This window comes from Prenolepis imparis, unplaced genomic scaffold, assembly GCF_030444845.1.
Source record: "Prenolepis imparis isolate NDT839.2.m4 unplaced genomic scaffold, iyPreImpa1.0 SCAF_4, whole genome shotgun sequence".
Taxonomy (NCBI): domain Eukaryota; kingdom Metazoa; phylum Arthropoda; class Insecta; order Hymenoptera; family Formicidae; genus Prenolepis; species Prenolepis imparis.
The window spans coordinates 17,935,042-17,953,191 of NW_028141162.1; the positions used below are offsets into that span (position 1 = coordinate 17,935,042).

At 28.0% G+C, this 18,150-nt stretch overlaps 1 long non-coding RNA gene across 1 annotated transcript in view; it reads right to left on the reverse strand.

Moving 5' to 3' along the window:
* Window positions 1–5,667, reverse strand: part of LOC145934759 (uncharacterized) — a 45,238-nt gene extending 39,571 nt beyond the window's left edge. The window contains exons 1-2 of the long non-coding RNA XR_014425102.1: window positions 5,449–5,667; window positions 4,840–4,881 (exon numbers count right to left, since the gene is read on the reverse strand). This is a non-coding gene — a long non-coding RNA (uncharacterized LOC145934759). The remainder of the gene's footprint in view (window positions 1–4,839; window positions 4,882–5,448) is intronic.
* Window positions 5,668–18,150: the final 12,483 nt, after the last annotated feature.

Here is an 18,150-nt window from a genome sequence, read left to right on the forward strand (position 1 = left end):
AAGCAGTGGTATCAACGCAGAGTACTGTTTAAAATTACACCAGAGTTGCCAATTTTTGCACTATAACTATTCTTTAAAAATACTGCATATAGTTGCGTAAATCGAAAGTACAATAAAAAACAAATGATCTTGCGAAACAATTTATCGTTAAGATAATTAAACGTGACAAACAAACATTTCTTCTTTTTATATGCTCTGCAACACGCACACATTTCTCTGTCTGTTCGTGTGAATTCCTTTTGTTTGTTCGCCGAAAAAGATACCGTGAAACGAGTTATTATCGTAATTATCGTATAACATCGAAACACGAATTACGAGATGGCGCTAAAAAAAGAGAAAACGTATAAGCGACGACGATTGTGCCTATAATGAATGTTGTAATAATATAATGTTTATAAACTTTTCACACATATAGAAAGTCTATTTATGGACGATACTATATTTCTAATTGTTCCGCAAAAAAGCTTTTTATTCTCGATCCATAACATCGATCGTATAGTACATATACATATATATCTCTTTGTATGTACGTGTAATATGATGATGTAAAGAGAACCATGACAATGTCGATTATTATATGCATTGCCGATTTATAATGATACATACGCGATGATAGTTATATATATATATAAAGTTACTATAATTAATGTATAAATTATAACGGAAACGACGAAGAGACGATGATAATGATGTAATGTAACGTTACAGAAAGTAATATATTGTGATTCTACAACGTTACATCTCTCTCTAATCAAATAATAATCCTTCTTTTCATCTTTCATCTTTCCATCCAATTTTTCGATATCAATTCCCTTTGTTTATTAAGAAACAAATCGATCATAATTAAAACCTTGATACAAAAACACAAAATTTATTTGGGAACAAGTAATTATTACATAGATGCAGAATTTAAAAAAAGTAAAAATAATAAAAAATATATATATGTATATTTCTCCCTCTTAAATAGAAATAGAAATAAATCTAATATAAATGAAAAAATATAAATAAATATATAAAATCGTATAGAGATTTCAGAATTGGTAGAAAGTGAAACTATTATTCTCGTCAAATGTGAAATTATTATTTGCAAAAATTATCGATATATTCTGATAGTTTCCATATTTTACGCAGCTCAAAAATAAAGTTTCGCAAAATATTTATATTTAATAAATATATTATTAATATATAATAATTATAATATTAAAAATATAATTATAATTATATAATAATTATATATATATATATATATATAATTATGAATATATAATCTATAAATATACAATTAATATATAATATATAAATATATGATATATTAATTGAAATATATTATTTTTTAATTAATTTGACGATACGAACATTTTATTATATTTTTATTTTATCAGTTTTCTCTCTCTCTCTCTCTCTCTCTCTCTTCCTCATGTATTGTGTTTTAGCGTTCTATTACTTTGTCGAGACGGAAAATGCTGCACGTGTCAAAAGTGCATGGCTTTTTCCTCTTTTTCCTTTTGTCGATGTATCATAAACCTCGCGCGTGTAGGCAAATATACCGGCGTAATCCGCTTAATTTTTTGCACCTTTTGGATTTATCGCTTATTAAAGAGAAGCATTTCAGTATGCAACATGTGAGGGAGCTTAATGGATGCCTCTTTCGATCTCTCTATTCTCTCGAACACCACTTGGCAACACCTTACTTTCGTTTCTCCACGTGCCACGTGCTCGCAACACGTGTGAACGTAGAGTCGTGGAAAATCTTTGTCGCTTCAATCCTTGAAATTGTAACTTTGCAACAGAGAGCATCCTTTCTCAATGTCTATAAATATTATTTTCACAGATAGAATAAAATTTTAATTCTTGAAAAAGAAAACAATGATTTTAATGATACTGAAATTAAACAGTAGTAGCTATTTTGCGTCGTGCAGGAACATAAAATACACACACACACATACATATATATAATTAAATATAATATATACAATCTAAATCAACGACGTTTTTCCCCGACCATTTTTTATTTCTTTAATTTTTTTCATGTTTTAGTATTTATTGAATTTAGTACCTATATTGAAAGTAGTTTCTATGCATTTTTTTTTTAGATTTTAATCTCTACTTCCCATATAAATATTTTTTTTAATATTGATTAAAAAAATTTTAATATACATATAACTTGAAGAAAAATTTCAAATACCTATAACTTAAAGAAAATTCTAATATTCTTAAAAAATTAAAAATATTAGAATTTGCTTTTTCCCTCTCTTAATCAATGGCTAAAAAATTTTATTTTCAAGTTTAAAATATTATAAATTTTTTTGAAAAAATCGAAGGGGTCTCATTGAGAAAAAAAATAATTTTAATTAAAATTGACTAAAGCACTATTAAATCTTTTTTAATTAATTTTAATTTTTTCAATATTGTTTTTCAAAAAATACATGTAAAGACAAAAAATGAACCGCCATATATTAAATATATTCTACATATACATATATATATATATATATATATATATATATAATACTTGGAATCAGTTTTAAATTATATTCTGCTTGAAAGCATTATTATGTATATTATACTTATACTACTAGGCATGTATGTTTCAATACAATAACATAAAAATATTAAGAACTCTCAAATATTCTTTCATATTTCTTTTGTTTTTCGTAATTTGTCACGACAAAAAACTGCTAAGTAATTTGTTTATGCACATCCTCTATCAAAAATTTATATTTTAGGATTAAGAAGAAAATACAATATACTATTCTACATAGCATTTCACGCATTGTGATTCTAAAATTGTAACAATCTCAAAAAAAAAAAAAAAAGATACGCTATAAAGCATATTTGGTATAATACATGCAATCTTTCAAAATTTGAGAAGAATGTTAAATAATTTAAATTTAAAAAAGTAAATGAAATAATATATATATATACATATATGTAGATCCACACAGTATATCAATATCTGCAGAATAAGTAGTGTTTTATTATCGTTATGTAAGAATGTTTAAAATTTATATTAATATATATAAAAATAGAGTAAAATTTCCAACAAAATATCAATATATACGGCGCTGTAAGTCTACTGCATTATAGTAAATTCCTTTGCTGATATTTGTTTTTCTTTTCGAAATATTTATTTCGGAATGTATATATTAAGAAAAATATTTGCAGGAGTTTTGTCACAAAGAGACAAAATGTTTGTGTTTCGTAATAGATGCATTTCCAGATTGCACATATTGAACTATTTTTATAGTTGCTTAATCATTTAAATGCTTTCTCTGTCCACATAATTAAAAAATTAATGCGCAAGTATAATATAATGCAAACTAATTTTATAATGCGAAATAATTCAGTTTTGTACGCAAGTTAAATTTTGAATTAAGAATATCATGGTCAATTTTATTTTTTATTTATCTTGTTTCTAAAATCAACATTTTGTTAACTAACTGCGTGCGATCAAACTATCAGTAACAGTTCCATATTGACATAGAAATTGATTGAATAAACCTTATAAATTATAAAACATTTGTAATAATAATTTATTGTAAAAGTATTAAGAATTAAAATAATGAATTGTGTGTTCAATAGTTTAGTGAGGAAAAATCGACATTACTCTTTCTTCGCTACTCCGAGATTGAGCAATCATATTTTTGATATTATAAAAAAGAGCAACATTCTAAACAATTTAATAAAAGATTTGGCTTATGAAAAAATCATAAAGAAATACTAATATATATTCTAGATAAAATCTAGGTAACAAAATAAAAAAAATTAAAATAGCATTTAAGTGTTACTCAAAACAAAGATGCAAACATCGTTAACGATAAAAAGATAATAAAAAATTTCGAATAATCTGTTCAATAAAATTCGGTTTTTGTTAATAATAGTAATCTTATCTGTAAATTATAAAGTTCTTCATCAGAAAAAGAAGAATTTGTGATCTGCGAAAAATATATAAAAAAATCACGATCACAGATTTATTTCTTACAAAAATTATCGCGAATATTGCAAGATTATCACGAGCTAGAACATTTGACGATTTTGTCTTTTTCGGTAGATAAAAATGTGGATCTCTCGATAACTAACAATAAAATAAATATTCTCTAGATTAAAAATAAATTCTAAAATTATACAAAAACTCCATATTTAGTTCAAGCAAACTTTGATTTCAAAACTATGTTATAAAAGTATAACAAATATTACACATTTTTGAGCAGAAAGAAATTGAAATCAAATTTGATTATAAAACATTTCAAATCGTTAAAAAATTTTAAGAACAAAATTTTTAATTAATAATTAATTATCTAAAAAAATTAATTATTAAATAAAAATATTGCTTTTTCTTAAATTTTATTAAGGTTTGAAACTTTCTTAGAGAGCATTCTTGAAGTACATAACTGTTTATACGAAATTATTTTCAGTATATATTTAATTATTATATTATGTGTTTTTGCGAATTTTTTCGGGGCCAAACATTTGCAAAATTATTTTGTTTCTAGAGTAAGCCATTTCACAATAACACAATATTTGTATAATTTAATATATAACACAGAAATAATCACCAGAAAGTTTTAATCGTGTTCATGAATAATGTACATGAACCAAAAAAATGAGAATATTTAACACTTTTATTTGCTTGTCATATATTGTTTGGCTTTTTTTAAAGGAAAATTTTATATAATTCATTGTTTTAATTAAAAAGTTAACATATAATTTTTTAAATCTTTTTTTATATAAAATTAACATATAATTTCTTAACTTTTTTTTCTGAATTGCGCTCTAATTAATTTCTGGTGATTAATCTACATATACAATGTTATATAAGTATACATGCATTACACTCACCGATTCGGTGGGCAGCGAAGCTCTATAATACAAAGTGTTGATCTATAACATAAAAAAAACACAAATTATATATATATAAAATAGTTTCCAAAATAATTAATATTTGAAAAAGTCAATAATGCGCAATGAAACTTTTATTCATATCGTAAAATATCTTTAATAAAATTACGTCATAAAAATTATTCAACTTTTTAATTATTTTTTAGATCTAAATTTATGTACAATATAATAAAATTTAATTTTTAAAAAGTAAGTTAAATAATAATAAATTGTATAAACAATGTTAAAATTATACATAAATATATATATATAATAAACTTTTCCATTATTAATTATCTAATTATAATAAAGTTTTAATGTAATAATTTTTTTTATTTTTTTGTAAATTACCTTAAATATTCATATTTTTTTTCTCAAATTATTTTTTAAATTTTATTCCAAATTTATTCTTAATATTGACTTATTTTCAACTTTATTTTAATATAAAATTTAAATAAATTTATATAACAAATTATATATATAATTATATATTTATTTATATATTAATATAATTTATTTCTATATATTTATAAATATTATATAAATTTGTTTTAATTATAACCTGCTTACCGCATGGTCGCTCCACCGTTGCCCGATGCCTCCCCGGGCCTTCTCTTCCTCATCTTTTGTTCGTACTTATAGCGTCCTTTTGGCACCTTCACACGCACACGCTCGCGAAAATACGATCACGCGCGCGCAATTATAATTATACGAAGCTATACGATCCGCGGGACGCGAAACAAAACATTCACGCGAGAAGCGAGAAGTCGTAGCGATGCCAACTGTCTAATTAGAAAATATCAAGGCCGTTGCACGTACAAAAATTTTAGTCGTAATCGCAAGGCCGTAAGCAAATCGTCCAATCACAGTCAAGCATTCTTATTACGTTATGATAATCCTTCTCTATGATTGGACGATTTGCTTACGGCCTTACGATTACGACTAAAATATTTGTACGTGTGATGGCCTTCAGTCTCTCGATTAATCGATCATCGAAAAGATCTATTAACATAGAGCGCTTTACTCGACGTGACAAGTGCTTCAAATAAATATTTTGATCGACCAATGAGAAGAAAGAAACATATTTTCCTCTTGTTTCAGAGCGGTTTTTTTTTTAATCGAGACAAGAGAAAAATGTTTTTGTCCCGATTAAAAAAAAACCGCTCTGAAGCAAGAGAAAAATGTTTCTTTCTTCTGATTGGTCGATCAAAATATTGTTCGAAGCACTTGTCACTTGTCACTTGCCGAGTAAAGCGCTCTATGTTAATAGATCTTTTCAATGATCGATTAATCGCGAGATAGATATTTTCTAATTCGACAGTTGGCACCACTGCGACGACTTTCCGCGTGAATTCGTGCGTCGCGTCCCGCGGATCGTAACTTCGTATAATTATAATTGTCGCGTGCTGTTCTCCTCAAATATACACGTCGTACATAATTAACAAAAGCGCATAAAATATGCGTACGATTAAAAGCGGGAGTGCCGAAGTATAAAAAGTCACGTAGGATTAATGTCGGGAGTTCCGTACAAAAGTATCGTGCGATATTAAAATCGGAAGTGCCGAATATAGAGTCGCGTACGATTAACGTATTTATGTCGGGAGTGTCGTTCAAATTGTCATGCGATTACTTTATTTTGCCGATTAATGGGCGCGCGTGATCGTATTTTCGCGAGCGTGTGCTGTATGTATAAAGCGAAAGAGACGCTATAAGTACGAACAAAGAAGGAGGAGGAAGAGGAGAGGCATCGGGCAACGGCGGAGCAACCATGCGGTAAGCAGATTATATAATTAAAACAAATTTATATAATATTATATAAATATATAAGTGAATTTTATATAAATATATAAATAAATATATAATTATTGTATATATATAATTTATTATTTAAATTTTATATTAAAATAAAGTTGAAAATAAGTCAATATTAAGAATAAATTTGGAATAAAATTTAAAAAATAATTTGAGAAAAAAAATATGAATATTTAAGGTAATTTACAAAAAAGTAAAAAAAATTATTACATTAAAACTTTATTATAATTAGATAATTAATAATGAAAAAGTTTATTATATATATATTTATGTATAATTTTAACATTGTTTATACAATTTATTATTATTTAACTTACTTTTTAAAAATTAAATTTTATTATATTGTACATAAATTTAGATCTAAAAAATAATTAAAAAGTTGAATAATTTTTATGACGTAATTTTATTAAAGATATTTTACGATATAAATAAAAGTTTCATTTCGCATTATATTGACTTTTTCAAATATTTATTATTTTAAAAACTATTTTGTATACGTATAATTTGTGTTTTTTATATGTTTATAGATCAACGTTTTGTATTATAGAACTCCGCTGCTGCGCATATTGTATCGGTGAGTGTAATGCATGTATACATATACATATAACATTATCTGTATATATAGATTAATCACCAGAAATTAACTAGAGCGCAATTTCAAAAAAATAGTTAAGAAATTATATGTTAACTTTTTTATTAAAACAATAAATTACATAATTTTCTTTAAAAAAGAAAAAAAACTAAAAAATATATGGCAAGCAAATAAAAATGTTAAATATTCTCATTTCTTTTGGTTCATGTAGTACATTTATATATTTATGATCACGATTAAAACTTTCTGTCAATTATTTCTGTGTTATAATATTAAATTATACAAATATTATGTTATTGTGAAATGACTTACTCTAGAATTTTTAACAAAACAATTTCGCAAATGTTTGGCCATGGAAAAAATTCGCAAAAACATAATACAAAATATTTAAATGTATATACTGAAAATGATTTCGTATAAAACAGTTATGTACTCCAAGAATGCTCTTTAAGAAATTTTCTTAATAAAATTTAAGAGAGAGCAATAATTTTATTTAATAATTAGTTTTTTTAGATAATTAATTATTAATTAAAAATTTTGTTCTTAAAACTTTTTTAATGACTTAAAATGTTTTATAATCAAACTTGATTTCAATTTCTTTCTGCTAAAAAATGTGTCATATTTTGATATTTTTATAACATAATTTATTAAAATTAAAGTTTGCTTGAATTAAAATATAAAGTTTTTGTATAATTTTAGAATTTATTTTTAATCTAGAGAATATTTATTTTATTGTTAGTTATCGAGAGATCCACATTTTACCTACCGAAAAAGACAAAATCATCAAATGTTCCAGTTTGTGATAATCTGCAACATAGATTATCTATTCGCGATAATTTTTGTAAGAAATAAATCCGTAATTGTAATTTATTGATATATCTATATCATTCGCAGATCAGAGATTCTTCTTTTTCTTATGAAGAACTGTATAATTTGCAGATGAAGTTATTATTATAACAAAAATCGAATTTTATTGAACAGATTATTCGGAATATTCTTATTATCTTTTTATCGTTAACGATAAAATGATATATGCATCTTTTGAGTAACACTTAAATGCTATTTTAATTTTTTAAATTTTGTTATTGATTTTATCTCAAATATATATCAATAAAAATTAATGCTCAAGTAGTTACGAAATAGTTCAGTTTTGTATGCAAGTTAAATTTTGAATTAAGAATATCATGTTTTAATTTTATTTTTTATTTATCTTGTTTCTAAAAACAACTTTTTGTTAACTAACTGCGTGCGATCAATAACAGATCCATATATTACATTGACAAAATTGATCAAATAAACATTACAAATTATAAAACATTTATAATATAAAATCGTAAAAGTATGAATTAAAATAATGTGAATTGTGTGTTTAATAGTTTAGTAACAAAAAATCAACATTACTCTTTTTTCTTATAAAAAAGAGCAACACACACATAAAGCTTATAGATGATAAGCTAAATCTTTTACTAAATCATTCAGAATGTTGCTCTTTTTTATAATATCAAATTTATTGAAATGATTGCTCCATCTCGGACTAGCGAAGAAAGAGTAATGTCGATTTTTCGTCACTAAACTATTGAACATATAATTCATTATTTTAATTCATACTTTTACGATAAATTTATATGAAAAATGTTTTATAATTTGTAATATTTATTTGATCAATTTTAATGTCAGTAATATGAATCTCTTATTGATCGCACGCAGTTAGTTAAAAAAAAAGTTGATTTTAGAAACAATATAAATAAAAAATAAAATTAAAACATGATATTTTTAATTGAAAATTTAACTTGCATACAAAACTAAATTATTTCGTATTATAGTTTGCATTATATTATACTTGCGCATTAATTTTTTAATTATGCGGACAAAAAAAGCATTTAAGCAATTAAGCAACTATAAAAATAGTTCAATATGTTCAATCTCGAAATCCATCTGTTACAAAACACAAACATTTTGTCTCTTTGCGACAAAACTGCTTTCGCTGCAAATTCTTCTTGATATATATATATATATATATATATATATATATATATACTAGGTGTCCCATTTTAAAGGACCCACTCAAATATCTCATTGTCAGAAACACTGCGTTAAATCGAAAAATGTTTCCTACAAAAGTTGTAGGGTTTCGGGGGGACATAACATAGTAATATTCATTTGACCTTGGGCGGCGTCTCCAAGGTTAGTGAAGGTTAACCTTAAGTGAAGGTGAGAATGAATTTTGAAGAAAATAAAAAAATGCTTCGGATAAAAGTTGTTCAAATTAATTAGTAGAAAAAGATTTTATAATAAAAAATATGGGTTTCCATTTAAAAAATTTATTCTCACCTTCACTTGACCTTGGAGATGCCGCCCAAGGTCATATGAATATTACTATGTTATGTCCCCCTCGAAACCCTACAACTTTTGTAGGAAACATTTTTTGATTTAACGCAGTGTTTCTGAGATATTTGAGTGGGTCCTTTAAAATGGGACACCCGGTATACGTATATATGTATTCCAAAATTATATATTCCGAAAAAAAAACAAATATATACGAAGAAATTTACTATAATGCAGTAGCGAGTAGACTTACAGCGCTGTATTCATTGTTTTGTAGGAAATTTTACTCTTTTTTACATAAAATTTTAAACATTTTTACATAGCGATAATAAAACACTACTTCTTATTCTGCAAATATTGGAACAAATGAATAAATTACTTAACAGTTTTCTAATGCTGCAAATTACGAAAAACAAACAAAATATGAAAGCATTTGAGACCTCAAGCATCGTTCTTAATATTCTTACGTTACTGCATTCCGTATAGTAATTGAAAAATCCGAAGAGCAAAAATCTGAAGACTATTTTTATTTATATTTAATGTTCATATAGAATCGCTTGCATAGAAACGTATATTTTATACATACATATATAAATATATAGATTATATATATAAAAATTTACATTTTTTACATAGGAGTTTTCTTTGAAATTAAATTCCTTCTTTACTAAATATATTTTTAACTATAATTTGGAATTCTTTTTTAAACTAAAGTCAAACATATCAATTGTAGTTCCGCAAAAGAATAACCTTTCTTGCGGTCTATAAATAGTTTCACATATAAAATATAGTTTTAATAAAAAAACAGTGCAATGCTTTTAACACTTTTATAATATAATACTTAGTTTAATATTTAGTATAATACTTTTATAGTATATAATACTTACTTTAATATACTTTTAACTTTAAATTTTAATAATCTTTTAAATTAAAGTCAGACACATCGTTGTATAAATTTTCCAGAAATCTAAATTATTGCTGAGAGACACGTGTTTATTAAAGCCATAGTAAGTTTCTGATATAATGTAGAACATGACACGTGACGTTTTCTTGCGCAGAAATTGGTCACATTTTCCATTCAAAATCCATTAAAGATCGATCGATGCGATCACGTTAAATACCATTGAAAGAGCGAATATGTAGCTGAGCCTTGTCGTAGGTATAAGATTTCCATTATAAAGCCATTGTAAAATCACAAAAGATAATTTAACTTATTGAATTTTAAAGAAAAAGAAAGAGAGAGAGAGAGAGAGCTCCTTTGTTTAATTTATGTTTGAGGAAGAAAATATACATATATAGTTTTGTGTTTTATATGTATATATACCTATATATAAATATATTTTGTATGTGTAATTTTTCAACTCAAATGTATTTTTTTAAAATATAAAATAAAAATGTGTTATTCATCAATTAATGCGTAATAACAACAAAATCTTTTCAAATTAAATATTTAATAAAATAATTATTAAACTTCCAAAAAAAATTTTTTTTAAGTATAAGCTTTTGTAAGTTATATATATAAATTATTGTTTACGTTATTTGAATGAAACAAATAGATGGAAATAAACGCTACGTGGTTTCTCGCAATTGATAATAAATAATTAATTACTCGGAAATTGCTTTGAATGCTTCCTACGCCTTCTCTTCACAGATTGACAGGGTTTGCACTTACAATAGAATGCACTCGCGAAAAATACAATTAATTACAATTCGCGCACGAATGTACTATTTGCGGATGCACTAACAAGACACTTTGCACGAAATTAAATTTAATCTCCGGGCAAAAATCACATTAAACTTTATGAATTATGCGATTTTATGTGAGACACTAGTAAAACAACACGAAAAATATACTTGACTAAATATTTGAAAAATTTCGAAAACACAGCAAAAGCTTAATATCGCGCGGTACCCCAAGAGTGTAATTAATGAATTTAATTAAAACGAATTACGCGGAAATATATATACTCGACATTATGAATTTACGTTTGAAAATAGCTATATTTAGATCGATATATTTCTTCTCGAAACCTATCACAGACTATTATAAAATACATAAATAATTTCTATGAAACCGCGATAATCACAATGTTCGAATATCTAGACGCGATTACGCGTTCGATAAAAATAATAAATATTTATAAATATAAGAATAAAAATAAGAAATTTATAAATATAAAAAGTAAAATTTATATATTTTATGAATATATATTTTTTTCTACTTTATACTTTATTTCTGATTTTATTATATAAAATAGTAATTTATTTCATATTTTATATATATAACATATATGTACATATATTTTCTTTTAAAATCAATTTAATATTAATGTATTATTATTAACGTATAATTATTCCTATGATATCTTGTCAATTATGAACTTTGATGAATGAGCGTTGAGTTATAGATAATCAAAAGTCAAAAACAATTATTTAAAGGGAAAAAAATATTTCTGATTTATTTGTCAATTGATTTCTTTCTCATACGTTAAAATGAATAACTTTACCATTATGTAACAAAAAGCTCAATCAAATAGTCGAACCTTTATATATAACTGACTTCAGAAAAGATACATGTCTTTCTTAGATGTCAGTTTCAAAGATTAAAGAATAAATCTAATCGATTTAACTCTCGACCTTTTAATCGCGATGAGGATCAAAAATAGATCTCGAATTCGCTTGTGTTTAATCAAGTGTATACGTTAACGAAGCGTGACGCCTATTACTTTTCTTAAAGTTAAAGGCTTTTAAAGGATAAGATGGCGTGTCGCTTGACATTTTGTCAGAAGTTCAATGCGCGACAGTCATGCACATACAATCACTCGTCATAATGCACATGTAATCGTTAATGAATGCATGTGATCCAACCCGGCAGCATCCAAAAAAATTTTTACCTGCATTCAGAATGCGGTAAAATGAAGAGCGAGGGGTGGGATGGCTCTATGCATCTTTGAGGCTGGAAGAAGAACGGAAGGGGAGAAGGAAAGAGGAGATGCGATAGGGTCGTCCAGTGTCATTCGTCGGTCGACCCAATTGTAGGTCAAAGTTCCAGTTTTCCCGCCGGGCGTGCGTGGAACCCGAGAGAACTGGCTCATCGCCATGGCTACGTGACGTAACGATCGCGTCATCCACGGAATGAAACTAGGAGGGTCGATGAACCCTCTGTCGTTCGTTTCAGTCAGCGTTTCGTTCCGGCCAGCCGGCTAGACGCGGCTGGCTGACTGGGCACCCCTGACGGGGTGAATGGGGGATGCGGCGGATCCTCTCTCTTCTCCCTCTTCCTCCCTCTCTCTCTCTTTCTCTCTTACTCTCTCCATTGTGCACCCGATGCATCGACTTGAGCCCGACGTCCTTGTCCTGTGACGTTGGCGAAACGTATTCATCGCTTCTGAGTCTCGTTTGTATCCTTTATCGAATACGACCGGAATCTTGGGGTTATTTTCGTCAAGTAGCAACGATTAGGCTAGATTAGACTGGACTTGGGTTGGACTAAAGATGTACGGAGCGAGATGATTTGTAGAATTTTGAAAATTGAAGCAACAAATTTCTTGTCTCTTTTCTTCAAAAAAAGGAATAGTTACAATCCCGGAATCTTGGAGTTATTTTTGTCAAGTAGCAACGATTAGACTGGATTTGGGTTGGACCAAAGATGTACGGAGCGAGATAATTTGTAGAATTTTGAAAATTGAAGCAACAAAATTTGTCTTTCCTCTTTTCTTCGGAAGAAGAAATAGTTACAATCCCCGAAAAGAAGAATCAGTATGATGTCCGCGCAATGAAGAACAGGGTACAGGTCAACGCTGGGAAGAGGGTCGCCCGATTACCTTATATACGCACCTACGTATATCTAAGGGATGAGATTCAAGCTCGACCGCGATAAAAGGTCGAAGGCTACGGGATTAAGCACCTGATCGGGTTCGTTCCGCGGCGGAATTGCCGTGGCGACCGGAACTGGGACGCGTTGTCAGTGGCCTTCTCAATGACGTGAATGACGTCACACTACGCCAATGGGAAAACTGGGCCAAAGACATAGCGTAGGGGAAAGAGGAAGCGTAGCATCGGACAATCCGCGTCGGAAGCTGCATCTATTTCCAGGAACTATGCGCGTTTCGTGTGACCGATGGGACTTTCAGCTAAAAGAAGCGATTTTAATTCTTCCCTGATAGAATATATTCTTGACTATACTTTTTTTTAAAGAATTATAGAGGAACAGTAGATTGTGGGAACTTTTGAGATACTGTGATTCGAGCAGATTATCGTGATCAAAATAAATGTTATAAAGTTCGATTATTTCGTTTAGAGCATTTTTCCAGACGTAATACAATAATAAGGGTAAATTGAGTTTGATGTTACACAATCTTGTTTTATTGAATCTGTCTGTAATCAGTCCGACAGAATTGTTATCTTCGAGTAAAATTAATTTCAAGATGGCTAAAGAAGTTTTCACGAGTTATTTATAAATGACAAAGAAAGACGGACAATGACAATAAGAGGGGGGAAAGAGACACGAGTTAGCGGGGGAATCATTGAATGAACTATGATATTTCATGGTACTGGACCGTATACCGATTTGCCTTGTCGAAGACTCGTGAATGGGGCTATCGCGCACGTCTGACGTCACACAGAGGTGCAAACCCCTGTAACTAGGTCAGCCTTAGTTCTGTCATGGCCATGGATAAAAACACATACTGTGTCTGCGGCAAGCGCATCTGCCCCCCCCCTTCTCTCTCTCCCGTTCTGTCTTCTTTCCTAAGAAATATTGTTTCTGGTTGGACATATCACGTACAACCCTCAGAATTCTGAGAGTCGCGTTTACATAGGTTACTATTGACGCACTCCGCGTATCCTTCGGTGAAAGGACGACCTTCTATTGAGGATATGAATGAAGGATAACAAAATGATTCCAATTTAAAACGATGTTCTTATATAAAATAATATACTCGCGCTTAAATATTTTCCTGATGGACACTATGAGATTTTTTGTAGGAACGTCTCTCTCTCTCTCTCTTATCTCATCGTAAAAGAAATATATATACAATATATATATATCGTGTAAAAAATGGGGTAATTATTCGAATTTTGCAATTCTCTTGACAAAAATCTTTGTTATGACTTCGACAATGATAAAATCAATCGAGGAAATAAAAAAAAAATGCATGATACGTCTTACCTTGGTTTATAGAAGATATAACAAATGAATAAGTTTCACAATTTTAATGCTTTCTTTGAAGTATTATAAAGTAAGATTAGGAACAGTGAAAAAAAAAAGAAAGAAGAAAAAAGTCCTATTCTACACATATAATAATTACCGAAAATTGTAAAGTTGAATATGTCATTCTTCAAGTGTGAGATTTTAGCGAAAATTTGTTTTTTAATTTGTATTATTTTTTTATATTATTTCCGACTACGAAGTTTGATGTTATGTAGGTATTTCAACTTTCTAACACAATTATTTTTTAATGAATATTGTCTTTGTTATGATAATCCTTTCATTATACGATTATTATGAAGCAACTTGAACAAATATCTCAATTTAAATCGGTGTATACAGGGTGTCTTATTTTACCTTTCGCATTGAGATTTCTCAAAAACAAAGGCTTCCATCGAAAAATGTTTTATCAAAAAGTTGTAGGATTTCAAAAGGGACGTAATAGCATAATCTTATTTCAGGTAAAGCCATTTCTGAGCTTTCGAGATCATCATTACTTTCTTAAACGGAATCACCATTTTCTTACATAAATCGATTTCTCGTAATATTTGACGTAAAAAATTGTTAGAGTAGAATAGTCGAAAAATGAATGGTTTATGAGATATTTTATGTTTTATTCTGACAAATTTTGACATCTCGCAATATACTCATTTTTCGATAATCTTAGCTTAATAATTTTCTGCATAGAATAATGAGATAAATCAATTGGTGTAAAAAAACATATAGTTATTTTTAAAGAAGTGTGCAGTTACACATGGCAAATTGCAATTTGTTTTTAATTATAAGAGTAATTCTTGTAATATTTTTACACCAACTTTTCTGACATTAATTGATTTATCTCATTATTTTATATATGGAAAGATAAAGGTTATCAAAAAGATTACATTTAAGATTATCGAAAAATTAGGAGATTATATAGGAGAAAATATTAAATATCTCACATTGTGAGATATTTAATATTTTTTATCAAAAATGTGTCACACAGAGAATGAAATATAAAATATCTTATAAATCATTCATTTTTCGACTATTCCACTCTAACATTTTTTTTGTCAAATATTACGAGGAATCGATTTATGTAAGAAAATTATGATGGTTTCGTTTAAAAAAGAGTAATGATAACCTTGAAATCTCGAAAATGTCTCAACCTGGAATAGGGAAAGACTATATACTTATAATAAGACGTTCCCCTCGAAATCCTACAACTTTTCTATGAAACATTTTTTATAAAAGCTTTGATTTTCTATAAATCTTAATGCAAAAGTTAAAATGAGACAGCGCTTGTTTATAATATAATATAATATTATTTTTATACATTTATACATTTATACATTTTTATATACACATACATTGTATATAATAATAATGGGAAATTAAAGGAAAAAATTTTTCAGTAATACTTGAAAGATCTATTTTCTTTCATATAAATCTAATGCAAGCGTATGAATCTTATAATTGTACTTTTCGAGGATTTAATAAGAAAGTATGTATATGTGTGTATGTATGTGTATGTATGTATGTATGTATGTATGTATGTAATTATATATGTATGTATATGTATTTGTACGTACATGTATATGTATATATTTGTGTGTATGTGTATATAACGCAAAATTGTTTCGAGAGCAGAGATAATATCATGACAAAGATAAATACAGGGTGGTTCACGTAATGGTCGCCACGATTTTTAAGACATTTCCGCCTGTTTAAAAAAAAGTTTATACAGTGAAAATTAATCTGCTTTACACAAGCTATAACATGCAATAAAAAAAATTTTTTAAACATTTTTTTTTTAATAAACAAATCAATGTCACCTTGAATTTTTTAAATGGAACCACCATATTTTTTTTATATAAATCGATTCCTCACAATATTCTGCATAAAAAATTATAAGGGTAGAATGATCAAAAAGTGAATAGTTTACGAGATATATTTTATACTTTAAGGCTCCTGGGTGCTCACCGCGGCCATATTGGAATCGTGACGTCAGAGGCGAGAAAACACACGCTATTTTTTTTTAGATGCCATTTCTAAATAAAAACATATTTGCATAAAATAACACTTAAGATCTCTTTAATACACTTCTAAAAGACGCCGAAAACTATTCTTTTCCCTTGACAGTCAATCAACAACCCTAAAATGATCGAGATATCAGACTTTGACATGCGGAATGACTGCGCATGTGCAAAGACCAGACGGACTGGGCCTCATAATATTACATTTTACAGCTGTTGATTGATTATAAAGGGAAAAGGATAGTTTTCGACGTTTTTTTAGAAGTGTATTAAAGAGATCACAAGTGTTATTTTATGCAAATATGTTTTTATTTAGAAATGGCATCTAAAAAAAATTGCGTGTATTTTCTCGCCTCTGACGTCACGATTCCGACATGGTCGGCAAGGTACCAGGAGCCTTAATTTTACATAATCTTATAAGGGTGGTTCTCGTAACAATTGCCACAATTTTTAGGGCACTTACAATAATTTGACAAAAAATGTCACGAATAAAAAATTTATCAGTTTGTAACCGTCAACGTATAAAAAAAAATATGGTGGTTCCATTAAAAAAATTTAAGGTGACATTGATTTGTTTATAAAAAAAAAAATTTTTTTTAATTTTTTTTATTGCAGTTATAGCTTGCGTAAAGCAGATTAATTTTCACTGTATAAACTTTTTTTTAAACTGGCGGAAATGTCTCAAAAATCGTGGCAACCGTTACGTGAACCACCCTGTATATTGCAGATATCCCTGTGTGTGTGTATAAACTTGAAAATTCTCCATTCTTGTTCATGCATTCTTAATTATTATGCTTAATTATTATGATTTAATTGAAGGGAAAAGAAGGAAGAACGATTTTAGAATGAAAAACGTTTATTCGAATCGTAAATTATGTCGACATAGACAAATACAAAACATTCAGTCCTGAGTATAATTGATCTTCACTCCTCATCTTTTTGGTAGCGAAACTCATTCTCTCTCTTTCTCTCTCGCACAGCAATCATTCTCTGTTACTACTGCATTCATCTGCATACTTACACATATATGTAACGAAGGTCCGACTGTGGCGGATATATATATAATTTTATACTTTTCTGACTCCCTCTCTCTCTCTCGCACTTTCGCCAATTGTGATAACATCTAATTACGTATGTATAATTACGTATGAGAAGTATCTACAAGGCACTAGAAATGAATCGTATAAACATTTTTTATACTCTCTCTCTCTCTCTCTCTTTCTCTCTCGAATTTTTGCGAATTTTTTCGATTTTTTTTTGACATTAAAATTTTTTTTCATTTTTTTAATTTTGAGATTAATCAGTATCCGCCGGTCGTG